Source organism: Pan paniscus, chromosome 11, assembly GCF_029289425.2.
Source record: "Pan paniscus chromosome 11, NHGRI_mPanPan1-v2.0_pri, whole genome shotgun sequence".
Lineage (NCBI taxonomy): Eukaryota > Metazoa > Chordata > Mammalia > Primates > Hominidae > Pan > Pan paniscus.
In genome coordinates this window covers 19,540,292-19,560,648 of record NC_073260.2, presented here as the reverse complement: position 1 = coordinate 19,560,648, position 20,357 = coordinate 19,540,292, and the positions used below count along the sequence as shown (strand labels likewise).

General features: G+C 39.9%; 1 long non-coding RNA gene across 1 annotated transcript in view; it reads right to left on the bottom strand.

The window, feature by feature from the left end:
* LOC134728522 (uncharacterized) overlaps positions 1-20,357 on the bottom strand; it is a 203,669-nt gene that overhangs the window by 17,506 nt on the left and 165,806 nt on the right. The window contains exon 3 of the long non-coding RNA XR_010109008.1: positions 17,381-17,446. This is a non-coding gene — a long non-coding RNA (uncharacterized LOC134728522). The remainder of the gene's footprint in view (positions 1-17,380; positions 17,447-20,357) is intronic.

Below are 20,357 nucleotides of genomic sequence, written 5' to 3'. Positions count from 1 at the left end.
CAGGAACCCTGAGGACCATACAAGGTGACCTTCAGGCTACCTGTTCTCATGGACATCATAGTCTGGTTAGACAGACAACATAGACCTGTGGAACTATAGCCACCATCGAAGAAAAGACTAAACTGAGGCTGGAGGAAAACAATGGCATTGGAATGGTTGGAAGTCGCTTCATAAAATTGGTGTGATTGGTTGAGCCCTGACACAAAGACATTTACTTCCTTCTATCCTTTTAAAAATAATGGCCTCCTGTTGAATGGTAGTTGCCAAGAACTAGGGGGAAGTACAGTAGAAAGTTATTGTTTAATGGCTACGGAATTTTAGTTTGGGAAGATGAAAAAAACTTCTGGAGATGGATGATGGTGTTGATTACATAACATTGTGAATGCATGTAATGCTACTCAACTGTATTCTTAAAAATGGTTAAAATGATCAATTTTCTGAAGTATGCTATACCACAATTTAAAAAAACTAAATAATAATTACCTTGTTATCAAAAGGGGCTAATTAGCTCACTCCCTTCACTCCATACAAATTTATATCACTGGTTTAAGACTACATCTCCCAGAACGTGCTGGTCCCTTTTCAGCTTAGGTGTTCCATTTCTTCTTCCTTCTAGGGTTTCTCTTCTTTACCAGCCAAGCCTCCAGATGGTATTTCAGTCACTCAGCCAAACACCTTCATTGCAGTCTTTTCCCCCTTCTCCCCCAGTTCACTTAAAAATAAATTGTCTTTTTTCGTAACTCCAGACAGAATATGAAGCGCTCTCTCTCTCTCTCTTTTACGCTGCCACTGAATTCTAAGTACACAATTATGCAGGGAATGTCTTTAGATTCACCAGCTTGAGAACTTTTAAACATTAAGCTCTGAATCAGATAACAGCTTTCATCTCAAGAACAGCTTTGCACTGTACCTAAGTAAAAGCTTAACTTATATATATAAAAAATTGTTACTAGGGGTATAAAAATGTCAAGGTAATAAAATAAGTGAATGCAAAACCCTCCCAAATAAAACATGGCACAAAAAAATTTAAAAGAATGTTTCCAAGGCAGCTGATGGCTTATTTGGCTTATTAGTTTCTGCTGCCCACCTTTGCATGTGCTGTTTCAAAATAAAATTTCAAATGGCCCAAGTATACTTCTGTCCTCTTCCTCGTCTACCTATTAATAAGACTTCACCGTGTAAAACAAGCTAGACAATTACTATGCCCTAGTTGGCTGTGGTTAAGACTTAATTGGACGGCTGTGTTCAATTCTAAGCATCATGTTTCCAGAAAGAAAAGAAAAAAGTGATAAATTGGACGTAGTTCAAAGGAAAACAAGACAGCGGATGAAAGTGGCTTGGAAAATAAGACCCAGTTGGGAATGTTAAGGTAATTCTGTGCATTTTCAGCTCAGCAAAAAGATGGCTGAGAGATAATGGAAAACTTCTGATGAGTCAATTCCAGTTTAGTCTCCCAGGTCATCACCACAGGGAGGGAAAAAAGAAGGGAGAGAGTCTTCTGTAGTTCTTTCTCTGCAGCTCACCATACTGGCTCTGGCCTGTAGTAGGTGTTCAGTAAAAACACTCTTGTTGAATGCCCCCTGAAGAAAAAAAAATCTGAAATGAGATTATAAACTTGCTCATGCAGATGCTTACAAATTTCTTTTTCTAAAAAAGGTTGAATCATTGGGTTTGATCTCCAGCAAGAATAACTTGGCAATGGTAAAATCAATTTCCTCATTAGGCCAGCTGTGAATTAAGTAACTTACCCTAAGGCTCCTGTCAACCCTGCTAACTCTTGATTCTTTGTACTTTTTAGCCATATGAATCATGTCATTCAAAAATTCGTGACTCCCTAGGCCCTCAAGGTAAATCAAAGTCTGGTGGTATACTAGCATCCACATTCTAGCCCAAACATGCCTTTCTAATAGATTTACCTCTTCCCTTTCCAAGTCCACCAGCCAGACTTGTCTATACACTGTGCTCTCTACCTTTTTTCCAGCAGTCAATATCTCAGACAAATCCCCATTTAAATCTCAGGACCACCACCTACTATCTATGTGACCTTGAACTAATTGCTTACCTACTCTGAACCTTGTCCTATCATGTGCAAAGTAAGGATAGCAATAGTTCCTATGAGTTTTAAATAAGACCGTGCATGTAAAGTCCTCAGCGCCTTGCCTGACACATGATAATCCTTCCCATCTTCCTGTCTTTGATGATGCTATGTTCCTTTTCTAGAACGTCCTGCATGTTTTTCACCAGTTCATCAAATTCTGCCCATTGAAGTGAGTGCCAACTCAATTCTAATTGTATTTGCAAAGTTCTCCTTGAATGCAGTAGTCTGCAATTATTTTACCCAAGTTCTGAGTATGTAACATCTTCTGGGCTGCTTCATTGGACACTGGATCACATTCCCCACTGAAACATCTGCTGCCCTCTCTCTAACTTGTCCCTTGGGCTCAGCTCCATGCACAATAGGAAAAGGCATAATAGAGTTCCAACCCTCAGGAGAAAGGAACAAGAGGCAGTGTTTATATACATTTACAGAGCACTACCATGTACCAGCTACTCCACCAGGCACTTCCATGCATCATTTTCCTTTTAATCAAAAAGCTAACAGCAGTGGGCTCTGAACTATGATGCAGCACATTAGAATAGCCAAGAGAGAATGTTAAATATATGGCTGTTCCAGGGCCTAGCCCTGACCTATTTAAACAGAATTTCTGTTTGTGGGTTTGTAGTATTTAATATAAACTCAGCAGGTGATGCTCATGAGCACCCAAGACTGAGAACTTGTGACTTGCAATTTAGTTATGGAAAACACACACACACACACACACACACACACACACGTAAACACATCCTCAATAATGTATTCTTGTAATACTAAGCAGTTTCATAACATTCACCTACCCACATGCTCATCTATTTTTTCACTCATTCATTCACCCAATACACATTTCAATGCCTTACATGAACAAAATACAAACAGTTCTCAACTTGAGATGATTCGACTTACAATTTTTCAACTTGGTACGAAAATGATACTCACTCAGTTGAAACCATATTTTAAGTATCCATACAACCATTCTGTTTTTTACTTTCAGGACTGGATTCAATAAAGCACATGAGATAGTCAACACTCTATTATAAAAATACATTGTGTTAAATGACTTTGCCCAACTGTAGGCTAATGTACGTGTTCTGGGCACATTTAAAGTAGGCTAGGCTAAACCATAGTGTTTAGTTGGTTAGGTGTATTAAATGCTTGTCTGACTTAATATTTTCGATTTATGATGGGCTTATCTTGACATAAGCCAAGAAGTATCTGTATTGCTAGGGGCAGAGAAAGACATGAAGATAAATCAGATGCAGATTCTGCCCCTTGAGGGACTTAAATATCAGTAGGAGAGAACAATTTTATATACTAACCTATGACACAGCTAGGGAATGACCAGCTGCCTTGAGGTATCTTCCAGTGGGGGGGATTACGTGAGGCAACAGAGAAAGGCATTAGGATAGGAAAGATTTGAATACATGGCAAAAGAAGGAATCATGTTCTAGGCAGGAAGAACTTGACTGAGCAAAGGCAAGGAGGTGAGAAAGCACTAGGTAATCACCAGGAATGACAGGGCTGGAAAGTCCTGGCTGAGTTCCTCATCCTACACCTGTGCAAAAATGATGAAAACATTCTTTACTCACAGCTATCAGCTTCCCCGACGAAACCCTGAGCTTATGCCTCTGTGGTTCTTACGGACCAGACTCAGAACTTAAGCACACTCTGTCATCTCATCTTCCCAGTGTCAGTCCCTCTGAGGGACTTAGAGTGACTAAGCGAGCCCTTTGGGAGACTTTTTTCCTTCCATTTGAGCATCCCTGTGGCCTCGTTCCCTGACCAAGACATCCATTTACTGGCTGTTACACTCAGCAGGTGGGAAAACACATGGTCTCCCTGGGGCACTGGCATTTTGAAAAGCCTCTGCAGGAAACCCGGTAAAAATGGCTTTCCAAGAGGCTGGAAAAGGCACAGAAGGAGTGGGACATTTGAAGACATGAGGTCATCCTGAGCAGTTAGTGCGGCTTCTAAAAGCAGGACATCTTAGAGGTGGCCTGGAGTACTAGAATGTATCAGAAGTTTTGATTCTGGCCACAAACTCTGCTTATTACTAGAGTAACCTCTGGTGAACTTCTTCCCTTTCAGTGGCTCTTAGCTTCCCATCTTCAAAGTGAAGAATATGAATTAGATAATATTTCATGATTTTTATTATAAAAGCTTTCATTTATTGAGGATCCATATGTAACCATCATTTTATTTAGTCCTCACAACAATCAGATGAGAAAAATAATGGTATTATATCCATTTTACAGAAGAGAAAACTGAGGTTGGGAGGCTAGGTCCAGTACCCCAGAGCTGTAACTGGAACCCACACCAAAATAGTGTTTTACAAACTGCAGGCTGTAAAAACAATGTGGTGGGTTGCAACTAGCACATTTTTTAATGGAAAGCAATGAAATGGAATAAACTGAAATTGATTAGAATAGAAAAATAAGAGCAAATCACACACAATTAAGAGTCAGTATTGTTTTGTGAACTTTTGTTGTGGTTGCATACACATGCATATATGTTTTACATATATATTTTAATTATATGCATATATGCATATATACTTATGGCTGCACTGGGTCACAATATAAAATGTACATCTTTCTGGAAGTTGTGGTCAAAAACATTTGAAAACATTACTGTGAGCCACTGAGCATAGTCCTTCCCTGGATGACTTCTACAGAACTGTTTCCACCTTTTAGATCTAATGGTTTGTGAATATAAAACTTTGGAGGAGGCACGTGGCTGTGATTATTCTGACGCTGAATGTGTCCATTGAGGAATTACCAAGGAAAATGCCAAGCACGGGACCTTGTTAACCTGGGTAAACTCCTTCTCATTCTATGGGAGCCATGTGGTTCCAGTCTGGGCCCTGGAAGTCCTGTGTCTGGTGGTGAAGCTGCAGCATAGGGTGCTACTGCTGGAATCCTGCTGGAAGAGATGGGTCCCCTGGGATCTCCAATCCAGCTGGAGAACTGAATTGCCATCTGGTAAATCACAAGACAATTTTTGTTCTTGCCAGACGCACCCTATCAGCATGGAAGATACAGACAGTCTTCAACACATAAACAGGTTATGCTGCCAAAAGTGCCTTCGTAACTCAGATGTTTGGAGTTTGGAACACATCATCCCATAGAAACAAGGATATAAATGGAGGTTAGGTTTCCATGTTTTAAAACTCAGAGGGTGTGTGACATGATGTATATTTTGCGTGGTGAACTGGGTAAGAACACATTTGCTAGCTGTGGGAACTTGTGTTTAAGTTCCTTATGCTTCATGAGTCCTACTTTATTTTCAAAGGGGGTCACTAAGAGCTGCCTTTTTGTAGCAATGTAGGGGTCATTGTGTCATATGTGTGCAGGGCGTCCAATACTAGGTCACTGTGTCTCTTGTTATCATTACAACATTGTGACAGAGAAACCACTTGTGACCTTGACCAAGCATGTAAGCGCTCTGAGACTCAGTTTCCACCTGGGCGAAAAAAATGACAATATTCACCTCACAGGGTTATTAGAAACACAAATGAGATCATGTACACACAACACTTAGTACAAAGTCTAACACAAGAAGAGTGTTTAATAAAAAGTGGGGACGTCTTTGCCTTCTCAGAAATGCCTGGCCATATCTGCATACAATTCTGGATTGATCTAAATCAATCATTATTAATAATCCTATGCACCAGAAAAATTAAAATTGGTAAGTTCTATGGCCTGAATGTTTTTAGCCTCTCAAACTTCAGATGTTTAAACATAATCACCAATGTGATAGTATTAGGATGTGGGGCTCTTGTTAAGTAATGGGGCCATGAGGGCAAAGCCCTCATGAATGAGGTTAGTGCCCTTATTAAAACAACTCCAGAAAGCTAGATCACCCCTTTGTCCATGTGAGAACATAGTGAGGAGGTGCCATCTATGCACCAGAAAGCAGGACCTCACTAGACACTTATCTGCTAGCAACTTAATCTTGGATTCCCCAGCCTCCAGAACTGTGATAAATAAATTTCTGTTGTTTATAAGCTACCCGGTTTATGGTATTTAGTTACAGCAGCCCAAACGGACTAAGACAAGAATTTAGCCAATGCCTCTTTGTGTTCAATCCCATGCTTGGCTTCGTGTGACATAAATGAGAGGTACACGCTAAGGTCTCTCAAGCTAAGAATGTGATATGGAAATGTTGCATAAGTGCGCATTGAAATGGGATCAGAAAACACTCCAAAGATGATAAAGAAGGCAGAGAAAAAGAGGGTCAGGGGCATGTTTCAGGTTGATCATGCAGCTCACTGGTCCAGCTGAATTGCATACCTACCAGAGAGATGGTGATATAAAAGTGGGCATGATAACATTTATCCTTCACCCATCGTTAATAGTCCCCAGGGAAAACCTCGGGCCAGATGCTCAGCAGAGGAAGTGTCCTTGAATTTTGAAAAGGAGGAAGAGACCAATGGCCATGATAACAAAGTTCCACGTAAGGTCTCACGTTTCACAAAATCTTTACAATGCTCAAGATGATCTCTCTGGGGAAGGTGAAAGGAATTATAATTACATCTGTGAAGAAGGCTTGAGAAGGGAAAAAAAATCCTGCCATATGGTGTGTGGAAAATGTTTTGGAACTGAATAAATAATATGGCGGGTGTTTTTCTCCTCCCATTTTTGTTTATACATCTACGTTATGCAGGCTGACTAGGGAACACGGATAAGTTTTTCTTTCAGAATAGAAATGCACTGGGTAATTTAATTTTATGACCATTAATAATATGGGTCTCTCCCGGCAAGCAAAGACATTTACAAACTTATAATCAGATTTTGTGATTTAGGTGTAAACCAATCATCCACAAGAGGCTGGGAGATATTTCCATCCCGCTTTCCCATTGCAGTGGGATTTCATGAAATGCAAAAAGGGGATATAGTAAAAGGTTCAGGATCCCAGAAGGAAGGAGGGAGAGAGCCACTGGTTTCGGTGGACAGTCCATCCTATGAAAAGAATTTTAAATGGTCAAGAGACAGGCATTAATAGGTATTGACCATCAAGTATGTTCTAGACTCTGTCCAAATGGGATCTTGTCGAATGTTCCTATCAACTCTGTGCTGCAGACATTGCCATGCCCATTTATCAGATGAGGAAGTGGAGGTCACAGAAGTGAAGGGAAGTTGTTGCTCCTACTCACACAGCTACCAGTAACAAAGTTCAGATCTGACTCATCACCTGCCTAACCTCTGCCTTTTACTCTTACCACCTTACTTATCTGTCATAAACACATTCTACACAAGGAATACAATTTAGAAAGAAGATTAATATGTAAGCATTTATACTGCAAGACAAATTGAGTCAAGCATTATAAAGGAGATACTAGAATCATCCAATAAGACTGTAAATAAAGGTTTTTAAAAAAATATTATTAATGATTGATATTAAGGTCTTGGTGTACCCAAGTGTTTTATAATGCATTACCTTACTAAATCCTCACAGCAATCTAATGAGGGGAACACTGTTGTTTAATTCTGTTTAAAGGTGAGAAAACCAAGATTTAGAGAAGTTAAGCTAATTAACCACACTCACAAAGGCAGTAAATAACAGTGCTAAGTTTCATAAATTCTAGTTCATTTTCAAAGGGGGTCACTAAGAACTGCCTTTTTGTAGCAGTGTCAGGGTCACTGTGTCGTATGTGTGCAGGTGTTCCAATACTAGCTCACCATATTGTTTTTCTTTTTTTCTTTTTTTGAGATAGGGTTTCATTCTGTCACCCAAGCTGGAAAGCAATCATGGCTCACTGCAGCCTTGATTTCCCAGGCTCAAGCAATCCACATCAGCTTCCCAAGCCACTGGGACCACAGGTGTGCACCACCATGCCCACCTAGTTTTTTAAATTTTTTTGTAGAGACGAGGTCTTGCTATGTTGTCCAAATTGGTCTTATACTCCTGGACTCAAGCGGTCCTCCCATCTCAGCCTCCCAAAGTGCTGAGATTACAGGCATGAGCCACTGTACCCAGCTAGTACTAGGTTTTGAAGCCACATCTATTTCACTCCAGAGCTCATCTTTTTAGTATCTCATTGTATCACTACAGAGGAGTGAATGATATTAGAGAGATAATTTGAAATCCATTTTTTTGCACAGAATAGTTAAAAGGTCTCAGGAGACATGGACATTCTCAAGATTATTGAGAAACCCAGTTTGGCTGGATTGTAGGGGGCCACGTTGAGCAGATTAATTCATTCAACAAGACTTTACAGGGCATCTTTCATGTACTACACATCATCCTATATCTGGGGATACAGGAATGGATAAGATGCAGTCATTGCCCTGGCATGTCTGATATTCAAGTGGCAGATAGATTGTAAGTTCCATGAGGATAGAGACTTGGGACATAGTATGAGCTCAATAAATATCTGTGAAACAAATGTCAATGTGAAAGACATTCTACTGTGTGTCAGACATTGTCATAGGTGCCAGGATGGTGCAGTAAATAAAACAACAAAAATGCTTGTCCTGTTAGAGGTTGTGTTCTAGTGAAAATAAAGTAAAATAGAGGATAGGGAGTTATTGTTGCAGGGGAAGTTAAATAGAATTGTCAAAACAGACCTCACTGCGGTGCCTTTGAGTAGAGAATTAATGACAAAACTTGAAAGATAAGTTGCAAAATGAATATGGTATCTTTGTGAACAATGGTAAACCAATGAAAGTCATGCTTTGGGGGTCAGCAGAGATAGAAAATGCAGTGGAAGTGTGTGAGTTCAAATAGAATATTTTTGCTAGAACTAAGATTATCAAGAGTTTCAAGATAACTGACCTTGGATTTTTAGTTCTGTGGGCAGAGTGAATCATGGGGAAAAGGAGGAGGCTGCCCTGTCCCTATCCTTCTCTTTTCAGACTAGGCAGATGCAAGCCATATGATTTGTTCATGCTTGTCTGAACATAGATGCTATCCCTAACCTGGGTCCCAATGACTGATCCTAAGCCAGCCACAGGGACTCTTTCTGTGCCTTGGGAGATGATCATGAGAACCTAGAAAGGGAAAAAGAGTCCCCTTCCCTGGCATAATTGGAGCCCCACTGATGATGAGCACAGACCCTGCCTTGGAAAGAAGGCCAAGACTTTTAGTATAGTCAGTGCAAAGCCAAGGAGACTAGCATGAGGACCTATGACCCTCATTCTGGTGCACCATCTTATTCCTCTTTTGCATATTTTCTTTGCCATACTCTGCCTGATGTCCTGTATGTTCCAATTTATTATCTTATCATCTAATTTCCTCAAATATATATTCATTCTCCCTAACTAGAGTTTATCTATGATACTTAGAGCAAAGACCCTTGCTCAAAGGGTTTCCTTTTCCTGGAGAACACTTCTCCACCTTCGTCTGAAAAAAAAAAAATCTTTATCATCTTTTAAGATATGCTTCAAGCCATCTACTCTAAAAATCCTACCTGGATTAACAGTCCTCCAAGGCAGGGCTTTGTACCATCAGATTTATGTAATTTTATAAATCCATGTTCAGCATGGAGCAAATTATGATGCTTACATGTTTATCTATGTGTCTCACAATGACCCGACTCCCCCACCATGAACTTATTGCAGGCAGGGATCCTGTATTTTTCAGCTCAGTAACTGAAGACTCTACTACATCGATCCTAGAGTATTAACAGGCCCATCAGGTATTTTAAAAGTTTAACTAAATTGAGGAAAGAGCACGGCTGTTACAGTCATTGTCCTCTCAGCACCCAACATGGGCATGACACAGTCCTTAGACATGAGCTGACCCAGGGTTGTGGTCTTTGGGTGCTGTGCTCTGAGATCCCTGGCACTCAACCCTTGGCTGTTCTGCTGGGCTCCCATTTGCCAACCAAGATCCCAAGAGAAGAAAGACATGAATGTAGACTGAAGCCAGACCTGACCATAGAACCCCAGTATGTCAGAGAGGACATGGCTCTCAGAGTTTGGAGGACCAGCATCTTAAGCATGTGGTCATAGACCCTATTCAGTCCATAGAAACCTTCCATTTGTTCTTCATAAGGTTAAAATAATTGTTTCATTCCGTTGTCAGTATTTAAAAATTGAGATTTTTTTCACATAAAACTCCAGATTTCTATTTTCTTTTGAAAAAGCAGATCTAGCAACACTTTGCCTATACACCCACCCATATGTTTCTAGCCTGGGACTGCAGGCATTTTGTGTTTATAACCCTACATGAATAAGTATATACTTTATACATTATTATTTATTTATTATTTATGCATTTGGGAAACAAGTAGTTTGTTAGATGGTCCTTGTTTTTCCTAGAGAATTCCCCTGAGTCATTGATTATCTAACACTTTATATATTTCTGAGTACAGGAAATTCTAAGAGCAGGAAGGAGAAAGTTCCAAAAAATTTTTTTCCAGCTCCTTTCAGCCTTCCATCTAGAAACCTCAGACATTTTGTGGCAATTGCTCTGACATTTTTGGGGAAAATCTCGTTACTTCCTTGCTCTTTGGAACCTAGTCCAGATCAAAGAAAGTGCTTACATATCCCCAAATAGAGGAACTTAGTCCAGATCTTAGGGTTCTAGGCTCAGCTCTCCCCCTAATCTCCCAGGAGTGACTGGGCAAGTTTATTAACCTTCAAGCCTTAGGTGGGAAAATGAGGCCATGATAAGGGGTCTGCCTTTTATCCTAAGTGTGACAAGAAGCTGTTGAGGATCTTAAGCACAAAAGGGACATTAGCAAGTTTCAATTTTAAATGATTCCTCTGGCTGCTGTATGGAGAATAGATTTCGTAGGTTGGGGTGGGCAGAGTGGGAAGAGAGAGACCAGTCTGGAGTTAGGTGAAGTTCTCTAGGCAAGAGAGAATGGTGGCGTATTAGTTACTAACGGCTACTGTAAAAATATTAGGACAAACTTAGTGACTTAAAACAAGACAAATGTATTATCTTAAAATTCTAGAGGTCAGAGGTCTGATATAGATTGTATTGGCTAAAATCAAGGCATGGGCCAGGCTGCAATCCTCCTAGAAGCTCTAGGGGAGAATCCATTTCTTTCCCCTTCCCAGTTTCTAGAGGCTGCCCATGTACCTTGGCTCATGGCCCCTTCCTCCTATTTTCAAATCCAGCAGCACAGTATCTTTATATATCTCTCTAATCCTCCGGCCTCCCTCTTATAAAGACTCTTGTGATTATACTGAGCCTACATAGATAATTGAGGATAATCTCCCCATTTTAAGATCTTTACAAGTTAATCATATCTGTAAAAAGCCTTTTGCCCAATAGGGTAACATATTCATAGGTTCCAGAGCATAGACATCTTTAGGGGGTGATTATTCTGTTCACCATAGATGGAAACAATGAAAATGGAAAGGAATTTTTAAAAATATATTTTAGAATAGTCTCCATGCGTTATAGATTCCAGGCACTTTTCCAGGGCATCCTTTGCAAAAATTCCAAGCATTTCTTACACTCTCATCCCTCAATGACAAACAATCCTCTTTTAAAAGTGAGAGGAGCAGTCAGTGAATGGCAAGCAAGGAGGGGGAAAGTGAAATTATATGCGTGTGTGTATGTATGTGTGCGTGTGTGTATGTGTGTGTTCGTGTGTGTGTGTGTGTATATATATGTGTGTGTGTGTGTGTGTGTGTGTGTGTGTGTGTGTGTGTGTGTGTGTGTGTGTGTATAGTTGAATGATTGAATTTTCATCCTGGTTCCAACACTCTTTATCTGAGTGTTCTTGGACAAGTCATTCATCTTCTCTGAGCCTCAGCCTTCTGGCCTCTCAAATGTGTCAACAATGTCAGTCCCGTTATTCGTGGGGTTGTCTATAGATCAGATCAGATCATGCACGCAGAAGAACTTAGTGCAGAGCCTACAACTAGATGAAGGTAAGAATTAGTGAAGAACTATCTCTGAATTTGAGATGTAAATCATCTCTGTCTTCTGCTCCTTCCAGCTTTCTTGTCATGGTTCCTTCCTGCAGAAGGATTCAGTTCATTCAGGTTTCATAATGCTAACAGCTGGGAAGGTGGCAGGGAGGGCCACAAGGTCAAAGAGCCCTGGGAGGTTAAGTGGATTATATAATTTCATAAGAAAAATGATCAAAAGACTCAGAAGATCTCCCAGGTTTTTTGTGTTGCAGTCCAGGGTGCTTGATGAGCTACCAAGCTAGATGTTCTCTCATTTACTAATGCTGACTGAGCACCTGCTCTGTGTGCCAGGCCCTGTGCTAAGTGCCTTTCAGATATTATTATCCCATGTCATTTTCACACCAGCACCACTGGGTTGCCCCACTATGATTTCCATTCACAGAGGACAACAAGCCTTAGAAAGGTTTAGCCACTTCCCAAAGTAATATCATTAGTATGTGATAGAGAAGAGTGGTCTGTCTAATTCTATAGTCCCTGCTTGTAATTACTCTTCAATACTCCTCCACCAGTCAGTTGTGTCTTAGATATGAGTGTAAGAATAGAAATATTTTTAAAGCTAGCTGTTGACATTATTAACATGATTTTTTAAGATTTAAGTCCTACTGCAACCATTTTCAACAAATAAAAATAAGCCCCTGCCTGTGTACAAAACTCTTAATTGTATTATCTCACTTGATTTTTAGGTAGTGATTTTATCCCCATTTTATAGATGTAGAAACTGAGGCTTGGAAGGATTGAACAATTTCCCCAAGACCACATAACTCTTTTTTTTTTGTTTGCTTTTTTTTGTTTTGAGACAGAGTCTTGCTCTGTCACTCAGGCTGGAATGCAGTGGCATGATCTTGGCTTACTGCAACCTCTGCCTCCCGGGTTCAAGCGATTCTCCTGCCTCAGCCTCCAGAGTAGCTGGGTCTACAAGTGCCTGCCATCACACCTGGCTACTTTTTGTACTTTTTTAGTAGAGATGGGGTTTCACCATATTGGCCAGGCTGGTCTCGAACTCCTGACCTTGTGATCCACCCACCTCAGCCTCCCAAAGTGCTGGGATTATAGGCATGAGCCACCGTGCCCAGCTAGGACTACAAAACTTATAAAGAAATTCTGGGTCTCAAGATCAATCTTCTGAATCCAAGTTCATTTTAGTTTTGCAAGAAACATCATGTAGATCAATTTCCTTATTCCACTCTGAGGAAACTAAGACCTGATGGGAAGTGGCCAGTCTAAGAACACACAATGAGCCAGTATATTGGCTAAGAGGAGAGGCGGGCAACAGTCAGACGTGCTCGAATTCCAATTTTCTATTTACTTGCTTCATGTCCTTAGGAGACTTTCTTGAATTTCTTTATTAAAGGGTACAGTCTGCTCATCTGTCAAATGAGGAGAATAAGACCGTCCAGAGATTTTTGTGAAGGTTTAACTCAAGATTGAAAGTGCTCGTTACATAGTAAATGGTGGCTCTAAGTGCCACAACTGAACCTAGAGTCCAGGAGTGTGATCTCCCAGCCTGATGTGTGTTCCACCAAGACTCCCAGGTCTCTTTGCAATTGTTGGTAGTATCTGCAAACATAATGGCATAAGGTGATGAACGGAGTGTTCTCTAAGTCTAACCAGTGTGACTTCTGAAGCAGATTAAATGTACCAACTATATTCTCTTAGAGCTTCAATTGCCTTGGCCAATCTCTTCTTATTTTTACAGATAGGGCAAGGATTACCCTTTGCAAGCCCAAGTCTAATGATACCATCATTCAAGTAAGAGTAGATTCTGTTGTTACAAGTTTTATAAGGCTGAAAGAAATTGGTTGCATTTGGCATGTCTGTGATACAGGGAGATGTTATTGTCATATTTTTTATAAAGTTTTCAGAAAAAAAAACCCTTTATGTTTGAATGTTTTATTATTTATATTAAGCTCTCTAAACTGCCCGGCAGTTCTTGTTTCATTTAAGAAATCTTAAATTTGAGACACAAACTTCCTGATGGTATGGGTCCCTTTAAAGGTGATATATGCTCTGACAGCAGAGAAATAAGCCCAGTCGAGTGTTCTAACCACAGGATGGTAAAAGTCATGGTCAGGTTAGAAGAATCAATTAGAGTGGGAACGAGGCTGTGTAAATTTCAGGACTCAAATGGCAAAATATGAAGACAGGGCTGACTTCAAAGCCTTGCCTGATGTGATTGTATTTCATTTCCTGATTGGCAAGACAACTTTAAATGGGGTATTAAATTGGGTTAAAAAAAAAAGCAGTTTTTTTCTGTTTAAAAACAATACAAAGCAAGAAAAAATAGATCCAGGTTAAGGTAACAACAAATTTAAGGATTTATATGGGTATTTGAGAAAAGACAGCAAGCCTGGGGAAAAAAATGTATTTGAAGTCAGAATTCTGAAAGGAAAGACTTTACGTCTCTGGCTGCATCAGCTGAAAGGGCTGTATTTATAGCAGGCGCGTGACTGCCTGGCTGGGTCCCGGCCACAACCTGGTGCAGCCAGCTCTGTGACACGCTGTGAGTCTGTGCTGTGTGTTACATCAGCTGCAGATCTGATGTTTATAAGCAAACAACAGCTTTGGAATCTTAAAATAGATATCAAAAGGGTGTCCATGCTTCCCAGCTAGGCTGACAGTGGAGTTCACAGAGGCAGAGGAGCACACTGGATGAGGGAGCTGGCTCTGGAATCCCGTGCATTCTAATCCTAGCTCAGAAACTTCCCAGCTGGGGCAAATAGTAAACCCAGCTGAGACTCAGTTTTATCATCTGTAACACAGGGGGCACAAATTGGGCCTCATTTGCAGGATTGTATTTAAGATTAAGTTATATCAGCCAGGGAAGCCATTTAGCACACTGCCTGGCTTATAGTAAGCACCTAAAAATGTTAGTTATTGTCATATTATTATTATATAGGAAAGAATTGTTGGCTGTGAAGAGAAGGAGAGGTACTGAAATGTTTTCATCTCTAAGCTTTCCTCCTTCCCAACCATGCCCATTACATCTCACCCAAATTGTTAGGCTGGTGCAAAAGTAGGTTAGTACAAAAGTAATTGCAGTTTTTGCCATTCAAAAGTAATGGTCAAAACCACAATTAACTTCGCATCAACCTAATATGTCTTCAGGACTAACTTCACCTCTATCTCGGTCTTATCCCAACTCTCTGAGCATATCTATGGCGATGACTAGACTAGGATAAGATAAGTATTTATGTAGTAGAAAGGCCACTGGATTTGAAGGCTGAAGACCTGTGTTTAAACCTGTGAATATTACTTAGAGACTATGTGAGGGCCTGAGGGAATCACTGTGCCTCCTTGAGGCTCAGCCTCCTTACCTTTAAAGTGGGATAATAAACTATATTCTTACATACTTACCTTGCAAGCCTGTTGTGGGGATCCACTAACTCAATAGGATATGACAGTGCCTTTGAATGGTAGTACAATGTCAAGGTGTTGTTAGGTAGCATTATAATTTATTTATTCTTAAATAAAAACTACTCTCATAACTATCAATTTGGTACTTTGAAATTTGGAAAGATGAAAAAGGGGAAATGAGAAAACAAGACAGGTGTCTCAGAACAGTGGAAAAGCTAAGCTAAAATAACAATGACAGCATACATGCTTGTGGTCTCCATCCCCAGTGCAGACATCACCAAACCTAAATATCACTCTTTCTCACTGAGCCCAGATAGAGCTTCAGGATCCTTCTTAACACAATGCTTCAAATAAGGACCATCATTTATACTTATAACCTCCCAACACCATCAAATGGAAGAGCCCATTTAAAGATAGCAAAAAGGAAAACAAACGGCATAAAATTCTGAACCCTAGAGTCAGACCTGGTATCTAATCCCAACTTTAGCACTTATTAGCTGGAAAGTCACTCAAAGCCTCAATTTCCTTAACTGTGCAATGGTAATATAAATGTCACCTTTATAAGAAAGTTGTGAATGTTTCAACCAGAAATGTCTGCCAAATGGTAAAAACGCAATTATTATTAGCTACTGTTATTATCATTAATAACTTGCTTTCCCTTATTTGATATTCCATGTAAAGTCAACATAGAATAGTAGTAAGTCATTAATGAGAATTAAAAATTATTTTCCCTTCTTCCTTCCAAAAAACAAACTAATAAGCAAAAGGCATCCAGAATAGTCTGGATGAATCATGAGTTTAAAAGATAGACAGCCCTAGGATTGAATACCATTACCACCATCACTAAATTTGCAATATTGTCTAAGTTGCTTCACCTCTCTTAGCCTCAGTTTTCTCATTTATAAAAGGGGAGAAACATTTTAGGGCATGGGAAAGATTAAATGGGATGATATACATAATGTACTTGGCCCACAGTGCGCTCCAGATCAACGTTCCAATATTAGTGAGAAAAGAATGAATAAATACAGAGCATAATAGGATCAACTCAAATCCATTGAAACATTACAGAGGAAACATTTTCCTGAGAAGGTTAAATGAAATCAAATGTCTGAGGTAGATTAAACTTTTTTTCTCTCTCTTTCTCCTCATGTCATATTTGTGTCCCCAGAATTTCATCTGCATAATGGAATGTGCTGATTGTGAATAGATGGTGCAATATGCACAGGAGCATTCTCCAGAGGATAAACCGATGAAGGTTTTATAAGTCATTTGTAGGGCCATCTTCTCTGATTTCTCAGTATCTTAGCACTCCCTCAGAGTTCCATGTTCTAACCACCCATGCCTTCCCCTTCATTTGAACATGATATGCTCAATGACCTGAAGGTTCTGAGGACTAAAGGGAATGTTGTATACTCCATACCTTTTCTTGGAGATCCCTAATGCTCATTCATCCAATAAAGGCACTGATAAGTCCTACAATTTAAACACACTAACAATAAATAAGTAACAATACTTGTTTAACAGAGTATTGTTTCAACGTATCTGACCACAGAAACCTTCTTTCATGTTCATACTTTCTTAACATCCTGCCTAATTACTATTTGGAAATTGCTGTTATGTTGAATTCCCCCAAATGACCAATGAAGAGAGAATTAAAAGCTGAATATTCACTATGATCATCAGACAGCGCTGCCAGAAGACATAAAATACAGACGCAACCAGGAACTGTTACTACCTCCTATTGTGGGTTTCATCGTGTCCCACAAAAGTTCGGTTTAAGTCCTAATCACCAGTATCTGTGAATGTGATCTCATATGGAAACAGTATCTTTGCAGATGGAGTCTAGTTAAGGTGAGATTGCACTGGATTAGGATGGACCCTAAATCCAATGACTGGTGTACTTTTAGAGAGAGATTTAAAGACACATAGAGCAGACATAGGGAAGAAGGATCTGTTAAGACAGAGGCAGAGATCGGAGTTATGCTTTCGTAAACAAAGGAACACCAAAGATTACCAGCAACCACCAGCAGCTGGAAGAAGGAAGAAAGGATCTTACCCTAGAGGCTTCAGAAGGAGCTGGCACTGCCAACAACTTGATTTCAGACTTCCAGCCACCAGAACTCTGAAAGAATAAACTTCCATTATTTTCAGCAGGCAGCCCTAGGAAACAAGTATATTTGATGACCAGATATTTTTCCTTCATTCCTGGTTGCCCATTGTCAGTCTCCTTTCCTGGTTCCTACTAATTTCCCTTACTATTAAATATTGGAGTATTCCAGCTGGAAGACTTTGAACCGTTTTTAACTCTACTGTAGCATACTTGCTACATACTTATTAGATCCAGGACCTTGGCTTCAACAGCATTTATGCGGTGATGCATTCTCATTGTAAATTTAAGGCATACTTAGTATGGCCAAAATGAAACCTTTGATACTGTCCTAAAAAACAATTAAAAATAAAAATAAAAATAAAAAAAACCTTTTCTTTCACTTAGCATCCTCCATCTCTGGAATGAACGAGTTCCCTCAGTTGCTTAGGTCAAATATCTAGGAGTCATCCTTGAGTCCTCTCGCTTTCCCAGTACCCCCCAAATCCTGTTGAATCTGCCTTTAAATCATGTCCAGAATTTTATCACTTTTACTACCTCCATCTCTCCCACACGTGTTGTTGAGGTCACTGTCATGGTGTATCATGAACACAACACGATAGCCTCCAATCTGGTCTCTGTTTCTCTTCTCAGCCTTTACTATTTATTCATAACACAGGAACCATAGTCGTATTAAAACGTAAATCTGATCCTTCCCTTCCAACAAGTCCAGTCCCTGGCTGTCACTCTGATCTTGCTTCCTCCCACTTTCCCCCTCACTCAGCCCCAGCTTTGCTGGCCTTCTTGAGACTCTCTAATGAGCCAGCATGTCACCCTTTGGAGACTTCACATTTGCCGCAGCCTCATCCTAGAGCACTTTCTCCCTGATACCCACATGCATATTCCCTTGCTTCAAACAAGTTTCTCGACCAGCACCTCCTCATAAAGTCCTTCCCTTACTACCCTGTTGAAAATGGAACACAATCCCCCTCCTGCTTTGTTTCTGAGTCCCTAATTCACCATTGGACATCACATGGTGGGGAGTAGGGGGCTTATGTGTCCCATTAGAATATGCATATTGGAAGTAGAGAAGGAGACTTGACCATCTTATCTACTGCTATGATCTCAGTCCTAGGACAGCACCTGGTACATACAGGTGCTCAAAAGTATTTCTGTACTAATTAATGATAAATTAATTTAAAATTAATAATTAATTCTTTCCAGGATTAGGAGTGTGGGGGGAAACACATATGAAAAATAATTTGGCCACTCAACGTGAGCCATGAAATCTGAAGGAAGAACAAGACAGCTCTGTAAACAAGGCTTTTCTTGCAAGCAGAAATGAAGTCTTCTTGAAATACAAGAGCTCTTTCTTGATTGGTCATTTAAATCTTCTTTGCCCTGTTTTTCTCCTATAAAATGAGGATAAAGTTCTCTTTAACCCACAGGATAATATTTTTAATTGCTGTACCAGTATCACATACTTTGAAAAATTAAAAAGGACTACTTTTCGTTGTCCTTCAAAGCAGGTTTTCAAATGAAACTCTTAAAACAATCTTGTAATAATGACAATTAATATTAATTGAGAGCTTGTTGTACATCAGCTACTGTTCAGGCATACTCTTATTTAAACTTCAATATTCCTAGGAGGAAGGGCCTATCAGGAACCTTATTTTTCAGATGGGGGAACTGAGGCTTGGAAAAACTAAATAACATTCTCGAGGCTTATGGCTGGTCAGTGGTGAAACAGGAATTCCAACCCATGCATTTTGATTTTACAGCCACTCTCTTGACCTAAATGCTATTTTACATGACAAGGTAATCCAGCAGAGTAAGGAGGCATAACCAATATTGGATATTATTACTTCTATTTTACTAAATAATAGGCCTCAGTCTCAGGGAAGGGAAAGGGCTCGTTCAAGGTCACAAAGAAAAGTCAGTCTTCACCCAGGCCCATATTTCAAGAGGGACCTTTTAGTAATAAAATATACCCAACGATGGAGTAGCATCCATGTGACAGGAACAGCATACAATGAAGAAGACATTCAAGTGCTGGAAGGGGACCTGAGTTATGTGCACATCAGAGCCAAGGACCAAAGAAGGAGACTGGCCTGTCTAAGGGCACACAGAGAGTCAGCTCTTCACCCTGCCTCCCAGGGCCAAAATAGGCCAATTTTCCAACATTACCTAATACCTTTAATATGTAATATAAACTATCAGGCCACACACATAATACCTAAAACTACTACAAATGGTGAGATAAATTGTGTTGTCCCACCACACATAAACTGTGTGTTTGTATGTATCGATGAGTGCAGTTCAGGGCAGTGAAGGGTTTGTTTTATGTGGCTTGATTTTTTTGTATATGTAATTATTTGGTGACTATTTTGGTAACAACTTTTGAAGATTAAGTCCAATTAGGAAACAGGTGGCACCAAAATATTGTCAAACATATTGGATCAGCAGCAAATCACTGACTTAATTAAATAATTAAAATGTATATTTATACCTGATCATCCAAATAACGGTAAAAAGACCAATTTCAGGGTTGATTATGAGCCCTGGCAAAGAGTCAAGTCAAGAATAAGTCACGCCCAAGTTACTGCTTTGGTGCTTCTTCCACATCATATCTTGGAGGGCATTTGGGAGGCAGAGGCAAGAACCAAATCACAGATACAACAACAACAACAGTCTTCTGAACATGCCAGGATTGTGGTGCATCAAGCAAAGGAAGGGGCTGCTAAAAGGAGTCAAGGGGCTTATATTTCTATGGCTCCATTGCTTCCTTTCCTATTCCAAGAGCACCCGAAGTCTCTCTATTACCCACAGATTCACATTCCTTCATCCAAATTCACTATCAAATTCATCTACCTTTACGGCCTTACGTTCGCCTACTTCCTTTCCTTTTACCAAATGACTGACTTATTGTATCATAATAGTTAAAAGA